At 41.0% G+C, this 26,027-nt stretch overlaps 1 protein-coding gene across 2 annotated transcripts in view; it reads right to left on the reverse strand.

The window, feature by feature from the left end:
* LOC111250607 (5-hydroxytryptamine receptor 1-like) overlaps window positions 1-25,466 on the reverse strand; it is a 287,617-nt gene extending 262,151 nt beyond the window's left edge. For both annotated transcript variants that reach the window (XM_086990140.1, XM_086990139.1), the window contains exon 1: window positions 23,095-25,466. The gene's annotated coding sequence lies outside the window, so the exon portion shown is untranslated. The remainder of the gene's footprint in view (window positions 1-23,094) is intronic.
* Between the last annotated feature and the right edge of the window lie 561 nt (window positions 25,467-26,027).

Here is a 26,027-nt window from a genome sequence, read left to right on the forward strand (position 1 = left end):
CCATCCGAGCCTTTCTAACATAAGGGTTTAACAACAACCAGATAACAAATACGTCTTAAAATATAACTTTTTGTTAATTATATGATTATTATGTTCCACTGATACACACCGACATATGGTAACAATTAATTTACTACTCTATACTAAGTATTTAGATAGTAATACACAACTACGCATCGTCTAACATACATGCACACACATGCAAAATAGCAAGACGGACATTCGTTGTCTGATAGGTGCTCCTGTAACAAGCTTATAGAAACGCAAATGTTGCTTGGCTACGCTTCCATTTCGCTAAAGATTACAGCTTCCAACATCTGTTTGTCATCACATTGCTCGTAGGTTTTTTTAAATAGGTGAGCTTTAACAAACATTCTGTTACAGGTCTGCTGTGTGGAATTGTTTCCATATGTAATTATCCTTACATGTAACCCTTCTATGAACATTTTTTTTTATTTAAAAACAGTTTATAAAAAAGTTTATAAAATATGCAAGTACGGCATTATCGCGCGCGTATTGTCTCAGTTAGGGTGCACCCATCTTTCTGTCCAAACCTTTCCTCCGCCAATTATAGTTGCCTCGATACTTGATACTATAATGTTCCTATTATATTTAAGAGAGAGTATGGTTATATAGCCTAATCAAGGTTTACTAAAGGCCACGTCAGGCAACCGATGCCATAAAAAAGTTTAGTACCAAGATCTCGCCTATTCTATCACTATAATTCACTTATTTATTGAGAAAATACCACAGTCGAAAACACCTATATAGCTAACCCATCTAGCACCACGAGGTTATATTAATGATGAATTGTCTTATGCGAAAAAACCGTCACTTAACAAAGTTAAAAGATGCTTTTCTTTTTTGAAAAATCCCATCATTACTATTTACTTGTTGCCAACTTAGACGGTTCAAAGATAATAGTTTGTCTGCTACCGGTGTACACATAGTTCCGTTGCGCAATGTGGAACCACTTTCTGAATGGCCCCGATACGGTCATATCCATGAGTTAATTGTACCCTTTTTCAGACCCAACCTGACCGCATTGAGTCAGCATGACTATCATCGTTATGCATTATTCGTGTATAAATAGTTATCCATGGTAAACTCTGATCTAAGCTCATTCGCGGAGTCAATAACATTATTTTTCCAATTCAGTAGTTAAAATGAAAAAAAAAAAAAATATTCAGAAACCTTAATATTCAGAATCAACGCTCCTTTTCTAGAGGAAAATGGAATGGCGTACATAGCCCCGCCTTGCTCTCTCTCGCTCTGTATATACCTATTATCTTAACATATTGTCAAATGATGTTTTCAGTCATAAACATCAACTTGTTCCATCTCCTTCGTGGTGTCGTTCTGGGTTACTTCGTATGCCATTCATTCGACTTTTTGATCAGCTTTTACAGCTTCTTAGCCGACTGAGGGCCTTTGAGTGCTCAACTTGTTTCTTCCTTTTGAACCTCCAGTTTCTGTTTGTGAACGATGTGACTGTTCATTGTTCTTTTCCTGTCATCGTCTACTAGTCTAAGCTTTTGCGATGTTTACCTCACCTTACTTTGCTTACTCATCCCCATTTTGCCATCATGATGCTCAGAAGCTGTGATGTCTTCTGCCCAAAGTTTGCCATTCTTCTCGGTTCTATGAAAAAAGCAACTAGGGCATATTTTGCATGGTTTGAGCTCAGATCTATTTATAGATGAGAAAATCAATCTTTTTATTTTGTTTTGTCGTTGTTGCTTTGTAATGCAAGAGCTTTGATCCAAAGGTTGTCGAAGCAGCGACATCGACATATATATATCCTGCACGGCGGTACGTCCTGCACCACGAGTGGACGAATCACAATTTTTGGCACGTTCAGCCCAACCACTGATAATGAAAAGCAAGCTATATGAAGGATGATGTTTATCTGCCGCTCTGGACAAGAGTCGTTTAGGAATTGCTTTGTGTAAATTTTTTTTGTCGTGATTTATCAGTATTAGTTAAAAGAATAGTGAAATGATTCAACTTTGAACCATTTTGTTTTATGAACTCGTATATAATTGCGGTATCGCTTGTGCTAATGCTTGAGAACTGCGGAGAACGTTTTTGCGATAGCTGTATGCTTCTTTTAACTCATGAGCCCCCATGAGTTTTACGAGCTCGTATATAACGAGGCGTGAATAAGACCTATGTATTTCATGCGTCATTCTGTCAACTGACGATATAAATTTTTAACTGCATGGCGAGAGTATTCCTTTGCTCGTTGCCAGGTTTGGCCATACGTATTATTCGTGATGACGAGCTGAAGCGATTTGTGATGACACATTTTACAAATTGGTTTTGTAGGTACTTCACGTATTTGCATATTCAGCTGAAGTCGACCGTCCATTGCAGACCGATCAAGGTTCGCCGAGTGCAAACGTTTACTCCATCGGTCATCGTACGGCTTTTGCTTTCCTTGCTTTTCTCATCCTTCATTTTATTTTGACAGGCTTCTAAGTCTGCAGCCGTTGCTGCTGCTGCTGCTGTATCACGAAAGATATACGAGCAATTGTTGCTTTCCATTTGTTCGTGAATAGTTCGCTGCTGTCAAGGCCACCTAAAGAAGCTTTTGGTTTTTCAACCAGTTCGCTGGCCACATCGGCAAGAGTGAAGTAGCGCGAAGTAAGAGTCACTATGAACTACTGCAGAACGCCTGTCAGCGTATCAGCTCATTTGTTTTACGTTTTCCGTTGTACGTTGTTGAAACTGTGGAAATGCGGCTTACAACAGAAGCACGTGGATAGGGGATAAAACAGCTATCACACCATTACCTCTACTCGCACCTGGGGCTGCTCCTCAATTGGGACCTATCTGAACTAATCCATATTGTATGTGTATGTATAATATTCAGTACTGAATTCGATAATACCATAGAATATGTAGGAACTATTTTGTAAAAAGGTACACATATATAGAGTGTGATCATCAATATGCAAATGGTACGAAACAATTGCAGTGCTTGGATTGCTTTGAAAGACAACGAAGAACATTACCAACGGCTAGCAGGGACGTCGACAGATCTAGCCGATCGATGGGAATGCCTAGATCATAATTACCTATTGCCCCTAAGATGTGCTTGTGATTGTATCATGCAAGGGCAATAACGTCACCTGACATGCAGAGTGGCATCATTCAAATCATCGTTCGACGACAGCATGGCTTAAACGAGACGCTAATTGCTATTTTCCAATACGCTCTCAGGGCGCAATAAATATGTTTATTTTTGATAAGATCTCTGGTAGAGCGGCTAAAGTTGCTCCTAATAAAATTGTTTCAGGCCGGCACTTCAGCTCTATAACTTCACAGACTAATATTATCGAAGAAAACGGTTCAAACGAGTTTACCACTATCTCAGCTCATGCCTAAACTTTTCTTCATACCTATGATTGAATTGACGCAACTTAAATATAGCTAGCGATGCATTTTTAGCTAGCGTTCGACTAGATTTTCATTAAGGCGCGATATATATATTTATAGGTATATTCACTCTACAAACGCATAGACGTTGCCAGGGGCAATACGGTCACACATGACCGTTATGTCAGCTTGTTGCGTCTTCAAATTTATTTCGACGCGAAAATTATTATTACTAAACGCCTACGGTTTTTGTCAGCCAGTTGCCAACATCGTTGCTGATGTCTTCATCGTACACTTCGCGTCTATCGACGACAGTGCTAAGTTTTACTTGCGGATTTTAACTCGGATGCTCTTTTCGTCGCCCCGCGTCGAGCAGCCTACACTGGTCCCATTGCGCTGCGTGGAAGAACACGATGTTCACACGCAGGCCCATAACTATGACCAGCAGCGCTGCGGATGCTGCCTACCCCGCCGGAGCTGACATCGCTGAGCACCTACTCGGCCAGCGTTTAAGAGTTACTGTAATTCGAAATAAACTTCTATAGACGATTCTAGCGCTTCGCTGTTAGACATAGACGAACATCGCCTGCGAAACGTAACGGCCCCTTTGAGCAGAGCATCATGTTCGTGTAGCGAGAAACTATCTCGACGCTTCGTTAGCAGCCGTAAAATAACGTCCCATACATGGCAAGTTTAGGAGGAAATAAAGCAGTCAGAACTAATAGTTAGTTTTGGCAAAAGGAATGGAAAGAGAGTGATTCGGGGCCGTTTTCGTTACTTCATAGATTTACACACTCAGTTCCAAGCATGCTTTCTGAATACGTCGTGCGTCCGTGGACCAGCCATAACAATATCCATAAACATTTTTGTATGAGCCGTAATGTATGTAACGTCCTTGATGCTGGTGTCTTTTTGCTTTTTGGCCGTTTACCTTTTTTCACTCCCAGCGCTGTCTCATAACAATGTAACTAACATAACAACAGACGGCCATGGCGGATTTAGTAGGGCGCACAGTCCCATTTAACCGAAGGTTGGTCCGGCTGTCTTCCAGTCTTCCACTTCAACCTAATCTAATTCACCTGAGTAGGACCGCTCGTCAAAGCGTATTAGTTGAAACCTACTTGTTAAGGCACTACCGGCTGAGAGCATGCCCTAAAGCTTCCAATACTAGGTCTGCTGGCTACGGGTTAATATACATACGTGAAGCTTGACGTGATGCTTTGCTGCAAAAAAGTTGACGAATAGAGTAGAGCTAGATGTAGAAAGCTACTGCATATAAGCTCATAATGGATATTTGAAATGCCGCTCTGCCCTATTTTAGCCTATTTTAGGGTTAATATGTCAACTAAATGTGCGCGGAATGTCTCAGGGAAATCTCGAACCTTAGTACTATGATGGGTCCGCTACTTACAACCTTCATCTGAACCGGTAAACGCTTAAAATGTACTTTTGAACCGTAGATGGTGTGCTCTGAGTTTGTTTAGCTTACTTGTTTATTTCTGTGCTTTCAGATATGACGAAATATCTTCATATCCTGGTATCAAAACTAAATTTGGTGTTACGGACGCATAATGCGATAAAGGAACATTGAATCCAATCGGAGAATGAAAAAGGACCATAACAGTACCCCTCATTGCTAAGTATCTAGATTATTTGGTTTTTGAACTGTTTGGCTCATGAATGTGCAAACAGACATGTAGTTCATTTGAGAGTTCTTTGACGTAGTTCAGTGCGACGTAACTACAGGTCCCCATAATGGCGCAGCTGTAACGTGCTCGCCTACAAACATTAGGAACACGCTAAGGACATGCAAACATTGTTTCGGTGTGAGAGTCAGCGATCTGAAGCGACGCTTAAAAATAGTCCCGGTCTTAAAGCTCAAAATGTTTATTTCAGCCCTTATAATCCAGCATGATGAAAGAGTACCAGGACTGAGTTTATTCAGGGCTTAAGAAAAAAACACCCTTCGTCACAGACTGAATGGATGATCAGTACATTAGTTATAAACGCTCACTAGCTGCCCAGACTAAGCCGTCACTACAGTCACATAATAGTGTTGCATAAAGAACCAGTTCGGTACTTGTTCAGGTTGACATGGTTCCCAGTTATGCTACATGCTAAGTGGAAAGTACTTTAGAAACGCAAGTAAAACTAAGACAGATATTTAAAAAAATCTGTATGATTAGCAGGCTAATAGCAAACTTTATCCAGAAATACATCTAGTAACCTGCTCATTAACCAATAGGCCATCGGCGCTGAGTACCTACGTCTTAGTTTGGAATAGTGAGGATTCAGACGTATATTCACTACCACAATTCGTTATGACCAATATACCTGTTTTTGAATGAAGGTCCTTCGCCGTATGATCCTTTGCTAATGACATTGACAACAGTTCACTATATCAGCGTCTTACACTAACTTACCACAACAACGTAACTCTCGTTTTATGATGACGATAGCTTACTTAAGCGAGTGAAAAGGTTTCGATTTTTCAATCGTTTAGGATATTCGTGTTCCGTTTGAAAAACAACTATAGCTTCAAAAGTATTAGACCGCTAGAGACTGTCGAAAGCGCGGTGACTGGGCCGTACCGATTGAACATAATGCTTAATTCGATCGCCGGAATCTACAGGCGAACTGCTATCCATAATATCTTATAGTTGAGTCCTAGTAAGTTAGTGTTACATTTGGACCCTGATTGTTACATTGCACGGAGTACTCTGTGCTTGCTGACTGTAAATAGCATGTCCGCAGTGAACTCACCAGTTAGTTATCTTTCGCCTTCATTTTGATGCTTCATTTATCTAATAACAATAACACTAACTACCTCACTTTTGCCTCCGCTGCGATATCGGAAAAAATCACAGTCGCTCTATATATAGTAACCGCTAATGTTCTATGGGCTCACTAATAAAATAATAGGGTTAACCGTCTTCTGAACTTTCAATGACTGATTGAAAGAAGACGCAACAGGATGAAAAGAGTGTGTCGGTTAAAAAAAGACCGAAGAAACGATATGCTACCACGAAACTGTGCTGTATATTCCATAGGCAGTGGCTCGCTCTTTCATGCAATAATATGCCTGAATCCAAGATAAACTGTTCACCGTCGAGCCGGGTAATGCGGAACGTCAGAAGCTCTGGATAAACTGGCCACCAGCGACCACTTCCAGATAACGAAAATGATCCAGGTGAAAACTTTTACTCCAATAACTATTTATAGCTTTTCCTATAACGCCTCGGATGGTAAAGCGTATTATCGAGGCGCATACGTCTAACCCGAGAGACGATGTCATACTCGTCATTTAGCCTTGAAGTTTACAACGTCTCGAGCGACGTTCAAGTACGTTAGTAAGCTTCACAAGAGTATTGTAACTTAGCACGCATATTATACACATCCGCAGTATACTATGTCTCCCAAGGTACTAAAGCTTAGGATTGCACGCTATCACCCCATAGATCGGATGATTGTACAGCAACGGCGAAAATGGATCATTCTAAAGTTCGTGACGTTTACCACCTGTGTACAAACTTTCGCTGTACGCAATGTTAAAAAAGTTATTTAACTCAGAAACGAAGAGGCGTCATTTCGGACAACTTAGAATATAGGGCATGCTACGCCTCCACAACTTTATAAACCTCGCATCTGGTATCATTACTAGTAGGTACTTGAATCGGCAACGCTTGCGCAAGGCTCATGTTAAATTGCCAGATATCCTGGAAGCCTTACGCATAAAAACTAAGTGATAATCATAATGGTAATTTAAATGGTAAAGATAAAATAAATTAAAAATCTATAGCCTATACGTATATCTCTCGAAACTTTTTTTAAAATTAACATAGGAGTGCGGTTAACATACCTCGATGATGGATGCCAAGTTGAACGCGGTAACAATAATGCGTGACCAGATAATTGTACCGTAACACAACCAGGCGTATATATTGTTTAATGTTTCTATCTATAGGAATAATCAGCATAAAAAGTTATTATTTCATAAAACCTCAGGGAGACTTCGCACTTTTTACTTTTAACTTCAAGTATTCTACTCGTAATTAGGATGTTTATACTAGCTAAACGACGCTTTGCTGCCCAAGCAGGAGGTCTTACTTCGTTTAAGGTTTACATCTGTTCCTAGTTCCATATTTTGATTATTCAATGCGGGTTACTGTAGCTGACAATGAGACCGAAACTGAATGTGAGCCGGGAGCGATTATGTTTGATTACTATGATAAAATCTATTTGCTTTTCTTTTCAATGCTCACGCAATATTCGGATCTCACTCTCGCTGGGATCGGTGACGCCCTGATCTTCAGCAAAACTCAGTATTTCAATAACCCGATAATACGTCATTCCTAGATCTTTTGCTTGAACAGACCTGCTTTCTGATGGTGCTGTCAACGCTTCTGCAGGAAAATTCTGCATTCCCCAATGAGAACTAGACTCTAGCAGGTAGCGTAGGGTGTTTTTTAATATCAATACCTTTTCGCTCCCCTATCCGTTCCTTTAACGACACATATATAGGCAATATAAGTTAGATCTCGCGCGAACCGTGGCTCACGTGCGCGGTGGTACTACAGACCAGCACAGCAGGCAGGATACGGTAGCTATATGAACCATCGGCTCCTATGATCACCGCTCATTATGGCTAGTAACGTTAGCTATAGCTGTTGTTTCTTATATTTGACTCAAAAAGGCTCTTTTTTTGAAACGAAAAGAAAATGGCTTAAATTCTTCGCTAATGGGTAATGATTCGATCGATTCGTGTGTGAAGTATTTGAATACGAGCTAGGTCTTCAGTTTACAGTCAAGTGTTTTATTTTCGCTATGTTGCAGGTCGCACACCCTAATCTTAACTTTGTTCTTGTACATTCATCATTGACGTCTGCTTTGTTTATAGAGGCTGATCTGAGGGCTAACAAATTTCTATCGATAAGAGCGCTGTTGTATTGCTAATAGACGCAGCGTAGACATCTGAAATATGTATTGTAAAAATAAAATCAGAATTACGTATGCTTTTATCGCCTTTAGTTAGGAATCAGTGCACGAATATATTGATCAGGCAACGTCATTTAGCCTTAAATTCATAGAATAGGTCAACTCTATTTTTGTAATGATATGTTTGGCCTATATTTTTATTTTATCTACTAAAACTCATTCCTATAAGTGGGTAGTTGTACACAATCTCTACGGAAAGTTATCTAGATTTTTAGCAGTATTTCTGTTTCAAATAGTCGCATTTGGCTGCTTGTATAATTTGTCCTCGACGTTTTTTTCTCAACATTTGTATACATATATATAAATTACTAAAGACAAATATTTGCAAGAAGGCTATAATATAAAGCCTTACATTGGTCTTGAACTAGTTGCACCACGCGTGTAATAGAGCTCTCTCGTAATTTTCTAGGAATTTGTCGTATGCACTAACACTCTGTCATATTGTAGTACCGTAGCTTCAGCTAGCCAGGATGGTGAGGTAACGGACTCTCACAATATTCGGGAAAAATTACTCCCGAGGTCAAGCGGTACACATGTTCGAAAAATTAGAAGGATTTTATCGTGACATTCCATCTAAGCGAAAGGTAGGCGAGTTCAGCGTGCGCTTCTCCTGGCAGCGTCCTCTTCCGTTTGCTCCTATGATTCAACCCCTAGAGCACTTATTTCCGGAACCAACCGGCATGGTAGCGTCTGGTCTATCCTAGAGAAGACCTAATTTCGGTCAACACCATTCCAGTTCTTCATATTTCAAAGTAAAGTTCAATCTTTCATAAACGGATCTTTAGAAGAAAGGAATGTTCCTCTCAAAAGTGGCAATAAATAAGTGTATGTATATACGCATGCACATTCGCCCGACGTAGATATCCTCTTTGACTAATGGTAGCGAAGGTTTATAAGGTTTGCTGGGAACGTTTGTTTCAGAACTCGAAAAGCTAACACTTGGATAAAGCAGCTCATCATGTATTCAGGGGGTAATTCAGCTGGTTGGAAGTTGACTGCTTACCAACTTGTCAGCCTGTCCACACATTTAGTGTGGCCACTTCGTAGCAGTGGGCCAAACGTTCGAAGGAGATTACTGCTACGAGGACCAGAGGCCCAGCATTACTCGACCCACCACTAACAAGTTATACGATTTTCGCGACGGCCTCGTGGTAGCAGACAAGGTTTTAACAGCAAAGCTTCTCGCTCTCTCTCCCTATGTATGGATATACTCCATTTTCGCTTTTTTTTTTGTTTCGGGCAGATCGGTTAATTAAGTTATCATGCCATAATTAAGATACCACAAGTTAATTCGCCATGTGTCATTTATGTTTATTTCGAGTGCATAACTAGATGCGGAAAATAAGTGCACGCTATTTATTGTCTGCTTGTAAGTGCGATGGTTTGAAATGTTGTTGTTTGCTCCATTATTTTTTCATAGAAACGGTCGACCCACATATATATACGCGTTTGTTTCAAGTAGCGTAAGCAGAGGATGAAGCGACATCGAGATATATATATATCGTGATAGAAAGCGTCGGAGCAATTTCAGCCTAGGAAGACAATGATACGATCGGAAGGTATTACACATTCGGATTTGTTCTTTTCTGTTTGTTTCATACATTGAGTTTCTGCTTCTACACCAACGTTCACATCGTTGGGCGTGTAAATACCTTGCATACTTAATTTAGAAAACTTCTTATTTAGATAATTAGGATTCGAGAATTTAAAGATATTTTAATTCTATGCCTTCGGCGTCTTGCCTGTAGCATTTTCTATAGGTTGTTGCAGCGATAATACTGCAGACCGCCAACAATTAGCTGACACACACTTTTTCTCTCTACACGTTATATATATCGTCTTTAAGGGTTATTTCTACTTTGTCGTCAAGGCCTTCATTTTCCTATTTCTATGACTTGAATTGGACGAACATTGATTTCGTCTACTGAAATCTCACGCAAGTTTCTCACTGCCGGGACCTATTTTAAGTTACAATCTCGCGAAAGGCTCGTTATGCATCCGCCTCATACCTCAAAATTTAGTCGCCATGACTTTTATAAAGTCATCTATCAGCACTAATCCTCATACTCGATATAATATAGGATACGACACCCAAATTAAGACAAGCTTCGCCGTGCTGTTTGCCACTGTTTCTCATACTAGGACAACGTAGATTCCTTCTAGTGCAAGGCAACAAGCTTCTTATGGCATCCTTTTCGAAATCAGGATGAGCTATTATCCAGTTCCTTTACGCTCGGCGAACTTCCGTTACGATCGGAAACTTTCGTTTTGCCTGAAACTGACAGTCTACATTTTTCGTGTGGCTTCCCAAAAATTTAAGGAAGATTTCGATGAGTTAAACCGGAAGATCCTTAATAGATTTCAAATTTAAGAAGTTCAGCAATTGAAAAAGCGGTCGTTGATACACTTATATGTTTAATAGTGAACTTAACGATTGTTTTAAAAGGGACAAAGTCGATTGGGCCGTTTATATAAGCTCCAACAATTTGTCTTTTTTAATTTTTTTTTTTCGTCTTATAGATTTCTTAACCATTTTGAGCCATGTTTTCGACCTTATATCATCGTAATGCTTTATTTTGCTGGGATTTTTATATGAGCGGCAATTACACAAGTTTATGTTTGTTAACATCGTTTCACGTAGGATTACTATCAAAGAGTTGTTTATTTTTCAAGGATTAGGGAAAAGATATTGGTGAGTAGTTAATTAAAGCGATGAATTGTGGTTATATTGAATGGAATGAAACTTCTACTTTTATTTAGATACGGTCTTAAGGACAGAGCGCGCAAAAAATCTTTTAGATGCTGAATCTTAGACATTCAATTGTCAGGAAGTTTTTCTGCGCTTTTTTACTAACAAGCGTTTTTGTTCCTGTGCCAATAAGTTCTTCATGCTATATATCTATTTTCATTATTTAAGACCCTCTGATCTCTGTCAGTCAATTTTTTCAGATTTGACTGACAGGTATCAGTCGATTTCTCGATAAAAATGTTCAGATTTGCCGCTAGATATTTTGTACAGGCAGGCCTTCACACTGCTTTCATTGGCAAACATACGGTTCCAAGTTCAATTTGCCAACGAAAACGAAAATAGATAATTTGTACTCGCAACGTGCAGCGAATGTGGAGCATGTTAGAGAATTTCATTCGAAGTTTAGAATGGCAACTTCGTCTACGTTTGCCATATCGTTTATCTTGAAAGGCTTCACTGATTTAATGCGACTCGTCCAAACAAATATAGCAACCAACTGTTTGGTTTGTCGGAAACAACCCTTAGCGAATCAGACCTTTGCGATCCTAGCAAAACTATAACAGCATGTCTTTCGGGTCAAGCTTCTACCTCTCTCCTGAAGTCACTCATTCCGGTTTATAGTTTGTGTCGCTGCACAGATATCATTTCTTACCGTCAATAATAACTGTACGATCTCGATATTAAAAAGCTGTGTCAAGCTGCAATCCTTGTTGTTCAGAAAGTTCATGACACACCCATGATTCAAGTTTTTGTCTAAACCTGAGGGAGCTGAGCTAACTAACAATGATCGTGCGGCTGCAGCTCATCTTTTCGCCCGGTTCGCAAGTTTTTTTATCGGTCATCTTCCATCAAAAGTGCCTTTAGATAGTCATCATCAAGCTCAGACGGTCGGCCGAAACAGGAACATCTTCTAGGTCCTGGATAGTGTTTTAAAGTTTTGTAGAGCAATCCTTTTAGCATTAGCACCTTTACCGCACACAGGACAAATATCCCGGGCTATTTTGGTAGCATTTTAGCTTGGACGAAATGCGCTTTGTCCCGCCGAGAGCATCCATCTTTTTGGAATTGAAACTACGTTCAAAACACGATACCGCTGCAACGCGCTGATCGAGCGAGGCAAGCGTTTTCTCACAGCAAATCAACCAGTTGGGGGGAAGGTGGAAAAACGTTTTTCAAACACGCATGAATTTTATTTTCAATTTAATCCCACGTTGAAAGTGATTTTCACAGTGTGAAGGTATTGATCTATCATTTAGATAATGCATGAAAAGAAAACGAAGATAGCTGCAGAAACTGCTTTCTTCGCAAGTGGATCATGAATGTTATTATGACGTTTGAAAGAGTATCGTTTATTACCGTTACTATTGTAATTGTTACATTTCGTTTTCCTATTGGTTTCTCGACGACGATCGATTTTACCAGAACACTTACAATATATATATACAGTTGTCGCTTAACAAGCTGACAACGACGTATGTGAACAGACTCAAAAAAAAAAACTCAGATACGTAAGATACAGGACATCTGTCCATTCCGGTTCTAGAATACATTGCATTCAGAGTTCTACTATAAATGTCCATTTTAATAGTTCTTATCATTGATAGGCAACATCTGTACTGGCAATATGACGAGCGTTAGTATTCCAGCGATCACTCACGCGTACCATCTGACATAGGCGTATATATCGTGTAAACTAAAGTAAAACAAACCCGCTTACGTCTATTGGTTATGGGTGTCTGGGTAGCACGCCTAAGTTTCGGATATGGTTATTTACGGGATTGCCTGGCTCATCAACGAAAACAAATGGGCATATACTGAAACAGGAAATTTATCATTACCTGTTCGTACAGAGAAGCCGATATATCCTCAATAGCTTTTTGCTGCATTATAGTTGATCCACATCTTATTGAACTTGGTTTTGAGTATATCTTTTGTTGTTTCGTTTGTTGTCCGTCCAAACGTCTCGTCAGCCTGCAGTCACCGCACCCTTGACCACGCCAATCTGTTGTAAATAAATCGGTAACATTCTATCGATTGGCCCAACAGTTGTCGCCGGCTCAGTTACTACCTGTAGCTGCGCTTCGATTAATTCGCTTATTTCCATATTTTAAAAGAAAAATGATTCTTTCTACGGCGCTAAATCGACAGCTGATTAGTAAGATTTTCTCGAGGAGCGTTAGGAGTGGTTAGTATACATTCCGTCAACGCATTGCCCTAGTTTAATTAAATCTATCTTATAGCAGCTAATAGGGTGAGATAATACGATGCATACAGGCAGCTAGCTATGGGAGTATTTGTGGTTATTGGTCTGTTTACGTACTGCAGTGGTTCAATGAGTCCGGAATTATCTCAGTCACACAGACAATATCTTTACGTCAATTGTTCTAGACGTCTGAACCTTAGGTCGATTGTTCTAATCTATCGTCTGATGACGGTAATGAGCCAAGAGAAGCTAGACCTGGTTGGCAGTGCGGCAACAGCAGATACGACCCAACAAGGACCTTGTCGACCCTCGGTTTTACTAACTGTCTACTGTAGCCCTACGTGTCAACTGTTTTCTGGGTATATACGACGAAGCATGACGATAGAAGTTATGCTCATCGGCTTTTTCAACCGTACCGCTGTTCCTCGTACCCCTTTGTGCCCCTGTTTGCCTCATCGTTCCTTCGTCGTGAGTCTGCTACGACACTTAATACAGACAGCCTCTTGTCTATTTTTCGGCGCAAGTTTCTTCGTAGCTGTCGATTACCTTAATGACTGCAAATTGTTGGTCTCTGCGTCAAATCCACTGTGCGGTTACCGAACGGCAGACACAGCCAAGAACGAAGCATCTCGAACATACCGGTTTGACATGCTGGCCGATCGACAGCTGGCCCTGCACTTTTACAGTTTACGACGTTTCCGACATCGATGAAGGTAGAGGACGCTCCGAACGAAATTAGTAATGTCGCCAATATCACCGTTGCCTTACCACTGCCACGAACCCGGCCGAAATCTCCGTTGGACATCGAGAAAGTTGCTCATTCGGCTGGTCATTTACTTAAGCTACAACAGTTTTCCGTTTTCGATAGAAGTTTGTTCTTCGCTGTTGACTAGCCGTAGCAGACGAACAAGTTATACCAGAGTTACCGTTGTTGTTTCTGTTGCTGCATTATTGGCCGGCACCATTTGACCAAGTGGCGCTTTACGGTAACGTTACAAAATATCCTTCAAATACGAAAATGGCACGCATGTTGATTCGAGCGGGTATTCCTCACATGGGGAATTGCACACTGAGAACCTTTAAAATAATCACTGGTGCATTCAGATAAACGTATTCTGGTAAGCGAGCTTTTGTTCTAGCTTTAGACACATTCATTTTTTTACTTATCCGTAGCTAAAGTGAAACCTTGTGTCGTCTCTGTACGTGTTTATACACTCGCAGCATTCTGTTTAACTCTTGGACTGAAAAGCTCATTTAATTTAAGAGCTCATGTCTGTTTAGAGAAACTAAAATAGACTTTAACTACACAGAATGTAAAAAAAATAGTTCATTCTACAGTAAAGCACAGATCTATATTTGATAAAAAACAAGCTTCTGCTTAGGAGAATAGTTACTTTCTAGTTTTAGCGGATGATGTTCGAACTGTGAGGCTATCTCTTTGCAACTGAAAACCTAGTTTTTTTTCCTAACTTTCGACTGACGTCGTTCTTTACCCTACGCCTACTTTTGCCTCATCGTATATACATCTAGTAGGTTTAGGGATCTTGTTTACTTATAAACAAATCGGTAAGAATGCTTGGATCGGCGGCGCAGAGGTCTTGAGACTTCCATCCGAACGTCAAGGTCTATTTCTGCCCCTTACGTCAAGGTATGCTTCTGCAGGACCTCCCGATTTTAAGTACACAAAATGTTAATTGTACGATCTCAAGTTCATCCCGGTTGGCCGTCTACTGTTCAGGTGTTGTTTTGTCAGTCGAAAATAATATTTAGTATAGCCCGCGCAGGGTGACATTAATGCAAGCTGGTTCGAAACAAGTAAACATTGAGCCGATTACTTCGAACATTTCTGTCATTGAGTGAGCCGTCTCTTTGCCTACCTCGAATGCCCCGTCAAACAAAACAAAGCCATTGTTAAGATCTAGGGAAGCATTAAGTAAGTAGCCTTATATTTACTAATCACAAATATCAATTAAAAGCAATAACAGACAATCAAATGATGAAAATAAATAATTAAATGATACAATTACACGAAGCGATAAAAGACCGTTTTCTGCTTTCACCTAAAATTTAGAGATATTATAGATTCAGAAAATCGATGATCGACGGGCGTCGTATTGTTATATAATCGTTTTGGGTACAATGCGGCGTATGTGACAGGACTCGGAGACATTCGCAGCCAGCGAATGTTAGGCCATCTCATGAATATCTAGGTCGTTATAGTATAATACAGAAGCACGTATATACGCTACATTAGCAAATTGTATCTCTTCCATATTTTCTACTTCTGTTTGTCATGCTATCCGCTTGGCGATATTTCTTATTCGGCCATGGTTAGCAATCAAGCGCGACATCGTTCATTTTATCCTCTGCGACTGGGTATATATTGAGTATCTGTTTGGGCTTAAGCGAACTTGTGTTACTTGGAAATGAGTTCTATATAATACTGAGTGTTTCTTGCCGTACGCTTTTTCGGTTATAAGCTGGATCTATCTTCGTGGAATTGAAACAAGCTTGGCTGACATTACCTAACAAGATTTAATTAACAAATATAATTGAACCTCATTAAAATGAGAATAACAGTTTAGATAAATGCTGCTTAATTAATATTGATAACTGCTTGGCATTGCTTAATCTAGAGGAAGTGTTATGATATCATTGGTTTCGCCCATGAGCGTTTGAATGGTCAGTGACCTTATCCCAACTATGTGTGATCACGTTTTTCTTGTAACCGCTTGTGTTTAACAAATAGTCTTCATTGTCGCTAGTCATTGAGACTTCATGATGCCCTGAATGTTTAAATTTTTTTTCCTTGAGCTTTTCGATAAGATTGAGCGTTCTGCAATTTGTTGTACGCAGTTGAAGCAACAAAATGTAAAATCAAAGCTCTGCAGACATTTTACATATGTCGCAGAATTCCTACAAGCGACCGGATACTGGGTAGAGCTCAAGTATAAACACAACATTGAACAGGAGACCACCGAAGAATATTTCTATCCTGGAAGGCCTATGACAGGGACTAGGAACGAGAAGAAAGATGGCTGATCTAAATAAGCGCTATCCCAACTATCGGATTTCAAAAATGTTTTAAGAGCTGAAAAAATGGCGGGACAAATGTATTGCTTTCGGTGGGAATCTCTTCGAGGGAAGCACTTTGAATTGTATCAATTAGGTAAATTCTTATAAATCTGGAACAAAGGAATATACACACTCTATTTCAGAGATATGTATATATATTTTAGAAGAACTAAATGCCTGGTGGAATCTAATCGCCAAGCTGCTGTAGGGTTTTGTGTACGTGAATAGATAACCAGCATTTAGCATTACTTTTCCCAACTACGTCTGGTCTCGCTACGGTCTGCCTGCGTCTACAGAACCACCTATCTTTACATCTGTCCTCTGTGCAAAGGATGCGGTTTCTACAATACCTATAGAATCCTGGATTTCTAGACCTATTGAAAATCCTTTTAGGATGGAGTAGCATCCACCCGTCCTTAATACGGTCGACCATCGGACAACGACGGCCAGCGAGTCTCCTTGAGGCGCGTATTGATGTATTCATCCTGGATTTCACTTTAAGCAGACCCACTATTCCTGCATCATTTTCCACATTTGTGTGGATCAAAGGTCGACACCACGCGTCGCTTTGTTTGCATTCGGTTTGGACTATAGCGGCACCTGGTTGCGGCGTCCGACACCGATGGGCGTCAATTTTTATTTTGCCCTTGTGCTCTAGTGACAGTTCGCGGTTTCTGGAAATTCGTCGTATATGCTACGCTCTTCAGACCGAGTTGGTTCTGGCTGAGTCCCCTCCTTTGCCTTCTATTTCGATACCAGCGACTACGCATAGACTTCGGCTTTGAATATCGCTTCTCCACTAACGGCCTTGATGCTTGAAAAAGCGCGCATGAACCGGTACCACTTCTTTTCTGGAACGTGTAACTCGCTGCTGGCTCACAGCATTCCCGTAAAATAGTACTTTGTTGGTCGCATCAGACAATTGACGCGCTGTAGTTTGGTTATGCCGGACATACCATCAGGTTTTAAAGTATATAGATCTCGTTGCTCTACGAGGTCATAAAAAGAGGCGTCGCTCATTAAGTTCAAGAAGAGAATTTTTGCCAATAGCGATATCGAAAAGCTATACACGTTCATTGGGGCGTCGTTAGAATCGCTCTATGATTATTCTGCGATCGTTCTACAAACCAAGCATCCATTATTGATCAGAGCTTGCCCCATTTGGCACGTGTTCAAAAGTCGAACGACTTTCCCTAGCAGATGTCTAACTGTGACGATAAAACCCTATAAGTTCGTATCACTGATCTGAAAAAGCTCTCACAGAATAAAACACTAATGTGTTTAGTGACTGAGAGCTAGAATTCTCTATAGGGGTGTCAAAGTGCTGCACATTATAATCATAATGATGATCAAAATTCGTAGCAGAAATTAGCGTTTGGTTAGAGGGTATTCTTCGACCTTAGCGGCATGTGCTAGTTGTATCTTTACCTAATGAGTCCTTATGCGAATTAACAAAAGGCCGAGTTGTTCAGCTAAGGTTGGTGTGACGTATCCTTATATGATTTGTAATCGGTCCATCTGCAATAACGTTCTTCCATATATATACTTCTTAGGCACTCAATGATGCAAATATTTTGAAGCTTTGACAGCCGTTAGCAAATCTTTAGCAACGCTAACAAGTAATTTACATTACTATTACTTAGAAGAACTGTTGTGTTTCCGTCAACCCGGTCCCTAAAGATTACGGTATAAGGTCGAGCACTTTTTACATACATGACCTAATAAACATTTTTGTAACCCTAACAAAAGTTTTCATATATCAACAAGCTGAGATTGTTCGTCTTGTATGGGTGCTAGGATTCTGCAAACTCTACAACGACAGGTCCAAGTAGCATTTGTTTTTCTGTACAGGCAATTTCTACTTGAAGCATCGAACAACGCCAGAAGACAATGGACGCCAAGCCGCTTAACCTGAAATCAGAAACATTGTTCGCTGAAAATGACATTGTAAATAAGCCCTAGTATAGTACGCATAGCTATTATAACCGCCATGAGAAGTTAGACGGATATAGTATTTGGCGATGTTGAGAAATATGCATAAAAATTGTTTGTCTGATTCTGCCCTGATTCGAAGATTGAGATACGGTTCAACTTACAGCTTTTTGCAAACCGATCAAGGCGTTACAACAACTTCGCTTTTCTACAGTCTTACCATAACATCTAACAATAATGCAAACATTTTAAAATAGAGCTACGCGTTCAAAAGTATTTCTTTTTCGCGGACCCACATTTCAGAGATATGCTAAAAGGGCACTCTTTTCTCACAGTAAGATCGGTCAGAGATCCATTAGCCATTGTTAGGCTATCGATCTATGAGCATTGTGTGACAAAAGTTCGGCATTCAAACCAGAAAGTATTAATCTGAATTGAAGGTCTGTTGGACACGGGCATATCTATTACGAACTAGCCGTCAGAATCCAACGAAGTAAACTGTCAATTTCATGTTTCGGTAACTTTAATAAAGCTGCTATTTACATGTTTCCGCAACAGTGATAAGCGATAACAGCGCAAAGACTCTATAGTCGCCTTTGTCTATGGTGTCGCATGATCGATCATATACGCCCCATATACCTGTCAAGGTATGAAGAAGCTCCGAAGTTATCGTAATATTCGAATATACGTTTGTATACCTTTCATATGCCTTTCGGATGATGTCATATAAGTCCACCACGCGGCTACAGAATAGGCGCAGATATATCAAAGGCGGCATAACTCATAAAAATTCAATATGTAGAACATAAGAACTCTGTAGTGTGGATATATAGAAGGAAGCGATCTCGACCATTGTATTATAGGCCGTTGCTATAGCTCTGTAGTATATATATTTACAGTAAAATGTTTACTTTGTTTATACCTAGCATTGCCAACAGCAATGGAAGGGAATAGCTCAACAATCTAAACGATACGCAGTAAGTGTGCGTGTCTCCCTAGCCACTGTGTGATGTATCCTTTTGCTCAAGCTTGATGTCGTTGTTCCATGCTTGAAGTCCTACAGATGATACCAGTGCACTTGTTTGGATTATCACCAAACGAATATGATAATAACATGCTGCTATTAGATTGCGTTGTAACTTAGGAATTATTTTTAAATAATGTGTACCTTAAAATGCGTTCACCCAAAGTTTGTGCGATTTTTAAAAGTTGTGCCGACCAGACCAAAATCGACCAGTTTCTACTAAACAGTTGGTTATTTTACTTACTGCTTCCTTCGAGCTTTGTGATGTCACACAACATTGTGCCTATCATGCTATCAATGTTATGAAAACACTAATGAAAATGCTTGTTTATGTCTTCTTCCAGGCCGCCCAGAAAGAACAAGGAGATCGTACCTTTGACGTTCAATTTCTCTAAGCCATATTAGCCTCGTAATTCACGCTTTGCATTGCTTTGCAACGCGTGCCGATACTGAAGAGTCTGCTTACTTTCACGGCTAGTGAAAGCCGTTGCCAGGGGCACTAATAGCATGGTGCTGAGTGACGAAGCAGGCTATTTCAGAACAGCTTCAGGATATTGGTTTCGAATGTCGGTGTCCGAAGTGAGGGCCGGCCAAAACATAAATACCAGTTTATTTTACGCAGTTCCAGCCCAGGGGCAACGGATGCGTATGCCTCATGTTGGCACATCGTACTTTTCGTTCTTCTTCGCCGTCATGTATCGCTTCGTGGTCCCTAAATCAATTGTCCAATGTCCCCTCTCAACTGGTGCGAGTACTATCCCACCATCGCTGTTGGCATCGTCGAAAATAAAGAAAAGAACAGAATGTCTAAAGATTGTCACTCTCGTGCCACGCTCAAGCGCCGCAATTGATCCCGTGACAAAAAACTGAGTAACCGTGACCGCTGTGAGATCATTAGCGGGCTGCCTCTGCTGCTGCTATACCTCTACGGCCCGATGTCAGATAACCGACGAACTCAACAAGTCGATATTCCAGTCGTCCCTTTTTTACTCGGCGGTTGTTGTGGTCGTCATTGCTATTTCTGCTTATGTTGACACCGAGCTGGACCTAAAGGAAACGATAGATCGCGGACGATATGGTTCCTATTTGACCGATTTTCCCTCTATTGCTGACGAACAAAAGCGAACGGCGGACGCAAGTAGCAACTACTGTTTTGCGTTGATATCCTGTGCCAGCCGAAATGAGGGTTAAATAGTAAAAAAAAAAAGAGTAACTTGGCACAACAAGTTGATTTGACGACGAAAGCCGGATGCAGTGGGTCGTCGCTTCTGTTTCAGCCGCCGCTCCCACCGCCATCATTACCACCGGGAGCGCAACGAAGAGCCAGATCCCACCCAGACGTCAGAGAGAATTCAGCGCAAATAAGATCGATACAATAAAACATCGCAAGCGGAGAGCTTCGTCTGGCCATGTTCAAAGTGAAACAAATATAGGTAAGATTCAAAATCCACCCATTTAAACACAATATATCTCGGACGAGCCCCAACGTGTTAGAGAACTCAGATTTCGGATTCAGCATGCCGTCGTCAGCGCGTCGCGAGCGGCCGTGTAGCTCCATAAAGCAGTGGCCTATTTTTCAAAACAAATGATTCAGTGGCTAGCAGGCATTGACGTTAGGTAGTTTACAGTTGGAAATACATGCACGTATCGACCTTCCAAGTTCATTCCAGAATATCTTGAGGTGCTTCTATTATATGTAGTAACAAGTTCAAACACATGGCAAAGAGAACCGGTTTGCGGGGCAGCGTAATCTCCATGGGTGCTTATCATCTCTGAGTCCATTGTATCATCTGTCCAAGTTCAACTGGAATCACGTACATTTGAATGTTTGTGTTCGGAAATGGCCACTACGACGACAAATGGCTACCATATCATTTTTTAGGTTTGTTAGGGAAATTCCGAACAGGTCTAGCCAGATCCATTTCGATATAATTTCTAATGGGGGCTAGCCAGTCGGATGAGCAATACTAGTACATAAACTGAAGGGATTGGTGCTTTTTTTGAAATAGTATACCACAGCTAAGGCTCAGCGAAGTCGTGTACAAAGACAGCGATTCGTTTTGCCAGTTTGAAACCGTCTCTCATTTTCAGTCGCTCCTTAATAAAACGTCTATAGGTAAAAGCTGGCCGTGACGTTCGATTCGGGACGGAAGACGTTAACGCGATCGTCTACTTTAGCATTATCCAGACAAATTATCATCATCATCGAACCTAGCGATATAATATGAATAATTAGATTTTATGCTCGTTTCTTTTGTTATTATCTCGTTTCTTGTCCGCATAGAGTAAACTTCCAGAAAAGCAGCCATTTCAACTAACCGTCTAGAGTCACCCAGTAAGCATGTCCAATGACAGTTATTAACAAAATAGTTATGCAGACGACATTTGACAGCAAATGCATCGATGCACAAAGGATATTTCCTTTATGTTTATGTCCTGATAGCGCTGACGGAGGGCACCATTCGCTAGGCTTTTTTTTTTTTAATAGTTAAGGCTGATGAATAATCAGGACAGGCAACATCGCTTCCAAGGCGGCTCGATTGTAAAACTATTCACAAGCGATATTGATAAGGCTTTTATTATGTTTATTTTTCCGAAATGTGTATCGTCCTATTAGCGCTGTGCAAATCCCCAATGTTATTTGTTCTATGAATGTACTCTGTTACCATTATAGCTATTTTCAGTCTAATAGAACTATAGAATAACTATTATTGGTCGAATAAGGCACCGCTGAAATGCTCGAGAGTCACCTCTCGACATACAAACAACATGCCTAATACTAATTGTGCTGTCTTATATATTGAATAGAACGGTACAATTCGGTTTATGTGGGCGGAAAACGATACATACGCAGACAAAAAACGCTCCCGAATGAACGCAAATAGGAACGTTGACATGCCAATTGACGATTGTCAACTTTCTAAATTATCTTATGACAGAATGAAAACGGATTGTTATCGTCAACCGTACCCATGTCCTTGCGACAAAGCACTCGGAATCACCTATCCCTTATATATATGTATATATAGTTCTCCTTTACATTAAACATACTCGTTTGTTGCTCTGCTGTTTTATAGTAATTAAGAGCCACGATTGGATCTATGCAATCGTTGTACTCTTTTGAGCTGAGAAGCATCGTAATCAACAGATATGATCCTGATTATTAATTAAGTTCTATAACCTGTTGTAGACGTGCCGATGGACCTGTGTGACTGAGGACAGCATTGTTATTGAAAAAATGAAAATGCGAATATACTTATACACACGTTTAGTAAACGTGGCCATGTAGAAATCTGTGTGTGTCTCGAACGTTTTTCGGTCGCAACAGAAGTCATCTTTGTCTACCACCCTAACAGACAAAGCGACACCGTGTTGTCAAAAACACCTTTTAACAATGAGCAAAAAACCTCTCACGGCTCCTCCAGGCTGTTCATTAATATCTTTATCCAAATACATATTAGATCAATATAATTAAATTACTGTGCCGTTTCAAAGGATAGTCTTCCCTCCCTTGATTATAAATACTTGTATATTTAAATGCTGGTCTTTTGTCCGTCGATTCATCGACATCATCGTCGATGATATCGCGGAAGATAATTGAGGCTGGGCTGCGAGAGTTAACAACGGCGAGATGGCGAATCCATTGACTATTGTACCATCTGACCATATCCATCTGATTCATCTAGCGATCGTCGAAAAAAGGAAGGTAAAAGGGTCCGCAGCGCTGCAACATACCTTATATCGCGTACGCATTTTCGTAGGATCATCTACTTGAGATCTAACTATGGAACTAGCTTTTCGGCGATCAGATTAGTATTTGTTTACTTGCACGAGAAACTTAGATGAAGAACACTCGGAAGAGCTTTGAAATAGAGAATTCAACTGACAATAACAGCCGTTTGCTATGGGCGCAGGCCACTTTAAGTTCCCTTAACGCTTCTCCATCACTTTTTGTATCCTTTTGCATTAGTGTTTCGCGCTTCCATCACCACCGTATCTCTCCTCCGCTTACTCTATATTGACAATAAAACTGTTGATAGCGTACACTTTCAATAATCGGTAGCCTAATCTACTTTGTCGAGCAACGGCTCCCTCCTAATTGGTAGGAAGTAGGTTTCGTTAGAACGGGGTTACTTGTACACTGATCGACCTAAATGACACACACCATCACCCACCGATGCACTTGTCACGCAATCGTTACGCACTAGCTTCCTAAGATACAGGGAACGATGCAAACGAGGGGACAGAATTAAGATACTGAGATTAATTCAGAATGAACCTAGACATTCAGGCCGACGTTGGTCTCTTCCTTCCTGTTTACTATTGTCGCTGACGCCACCTAGCAGCGGATCCTGCGAAATTTTCTCCCCCAAAAGCACGCATGCGAGAATACTTTAGTTATCTAGTAACTTGGCTCTGATCAGCTTTGTCTCCCGTTGGCTTCGTTGCACCGCAGCATAAATATGCGACAAGGAAACGACATACGCAGCGAACGACAAAAACTATGAGTTTCCTCAACTAAGCTCTTTTTTCTGTTTGTTTTTCTGCTATTTTTTCGCCTCCCAGCCAGCAGCTGCCTGTGCTAATAATGCATTGTTTATTCAGACTTTTCTTGGCTTCTCGGCCACAAAGACGCACTAGTCGACTAGCGACAAGCAAACTGTGAACTTAGATAGCACGAACACAATGCCACGTCGTAGTTTTACAACACGCAAACGTTACTGGAGCTTAACTGGTCTTTCTCGATAAGTTCTTTAATTACACACAGCTTCTTTCTTTTGTCCTCTTCTGTTTTCCTTTTTCCGACAACTTGTTCCTGCGTTTTGTTATAATCCATAGTAGTACACACTTGTTATTTTTAATCCAGAATCGACGTGTACTGATGTGCTGTTGCCAGAGTTGTTTCCAGCTTATAATAGCATTAGGAGTGAGTCCTAGCAATAACTGCTACCTCAATTAACGCTTTGCTCGACGCAAACATATATCTACTACTTGTTTACCATTGTTACATGATGTTTCGTTAATGATCATTGCCGCAATCGGCTCTAACGTAGATACAGACGATCAAAAACGTTTTAGCTATTTATTAGCACTTAATGAATTGTTCGGCTTTCCTTTCGCCGCACGCAGTCAGGGGCTATTCTGTCGTTTCAGCAGTCAGCGGCATTCCGATGCCCCGCTACTTAAGTGATTTCCACAAGAACTAGCAACCCTATTTTGCAATGGTCATGTAACTCCTTGCGGTAACGTAGCTGTAATAGGTAGCGTTTACTGGAGGGTAAAGGCAGACGATGGCGGCAACTGGGTACGCGCAAAAAACACTAAACTTCGGATTTGGCAAGATGTTGACACACTGTTTGCTAGACTATATCAGTTGTTGCACGTGGCGCTGTTCGCTGTGTTTTCACGATGGTAACAGCCGCGAGTACTATATGCGAATCAAGTAACAATCGGGCCTGTTACTGTTTTACAGTAGCTGCTGCGGCTGGAGCTATGTAATGGATAGCGATGACAATGACGACCATTAACCCAAACAACGAAACTCGCCCACAGAATCGCCGTAATCGTCGTCTCTCTGCGTCAATGCGGAATGCTGCAGCCGTCGAATCACCGCGCATCCATCTATCCTCGTATTTATTTGGCTATTTTTCCGTCTGGATTAACATTGCTGGTTGTCGCACCAAAGTCATGACCGTCGAATGGCGGATAGCCTAGCGATCCGCGCTCTATACTGTTGACCTGGGAACTAGAACAGGCGATAGTTGTTGGTGCCTAAATTGGAGGGATATAGAGTAGCTTGATCAATCAGGGGAGCAGCAGCTCTATCACTCTGGCTACGTGATGACAAAGTCATCAAACAAAAACTCTCGGCAGAGGTCTATACTGGCTCCGACAGAGACAGTCGCAACGGCTGCCACCGTCATACCAATGATGTTAGTCACCTGACGCGGATGCTAGTATTCCGCATGACTGCATATTACTACGAGTTGTATCTAGAGACAGCAGGCCCTTATACGGTGGCGGTAGACGCAGGAGGCTCCTGCGCGCTCTTCGGACACGTTCTGAGGAAACCACATTGACGTTTGGGCCCTCCTCTCTGGCCTGGCCTCGTGAGGCCTCTCCCTTAGGCCGGCTCACCGACAACGGTGGAGCCGACCTCCACCGCTAGGCGGCATTCCAGTCGATAGCGAAGCCGGCAAACGAAGAACTCTATGGGCGGAAACCTCGTTGGACTGTCCGACCCTCTCAACCCCCCGCCTTCATCTAGATAATAACACTACCACTGCTGCTAATGCTGAAAGCTGCCCCACTCGGTACCCTAACTTGACAGTGGAAGGAACGTAGATATGTCCTGGTTTGTACTGCGTGGGTGGTGAGCAGTTAGTTCAGCTCCCGGCTTTTTCCGGAAGCACCATAGAATGTATATATATATATGTTTGATTCTACCTAATAGAAGGAATAATAGGGGTCTCTATTATTACGGAACTTTTAAGACGAACATGTTTAGATTTAAAAGGAGCGAAAATATTGGAAAGAAGATAAAATTCAAAAAGTACAAGCAAATAATAGGTATAGAGCTTTTCTGTTAACAGGGTAATGTAAAATCGTTTAACATGGCTGCTTAGCCCTTAATTTTTTGCCTTTTGCAAATATTCATCATAATCTAT

The sequence above is a fragment of the Varroa destructor genome, unplaced genomic scaffold, assembly GCF_002443255.2.
Source record: "Varroa destructor unplaced genomic scaffold, Vdes_3.0 BEIS01000005.1, whole genome shotgun sequence".
Classification (NCBI taxonomy): domain Eukaryota; kingdom Metazoa; phylum Arthropoda; class Arachnida; order Mesostigmata; family Varroidae; genus Varroa; species Varroa destructor.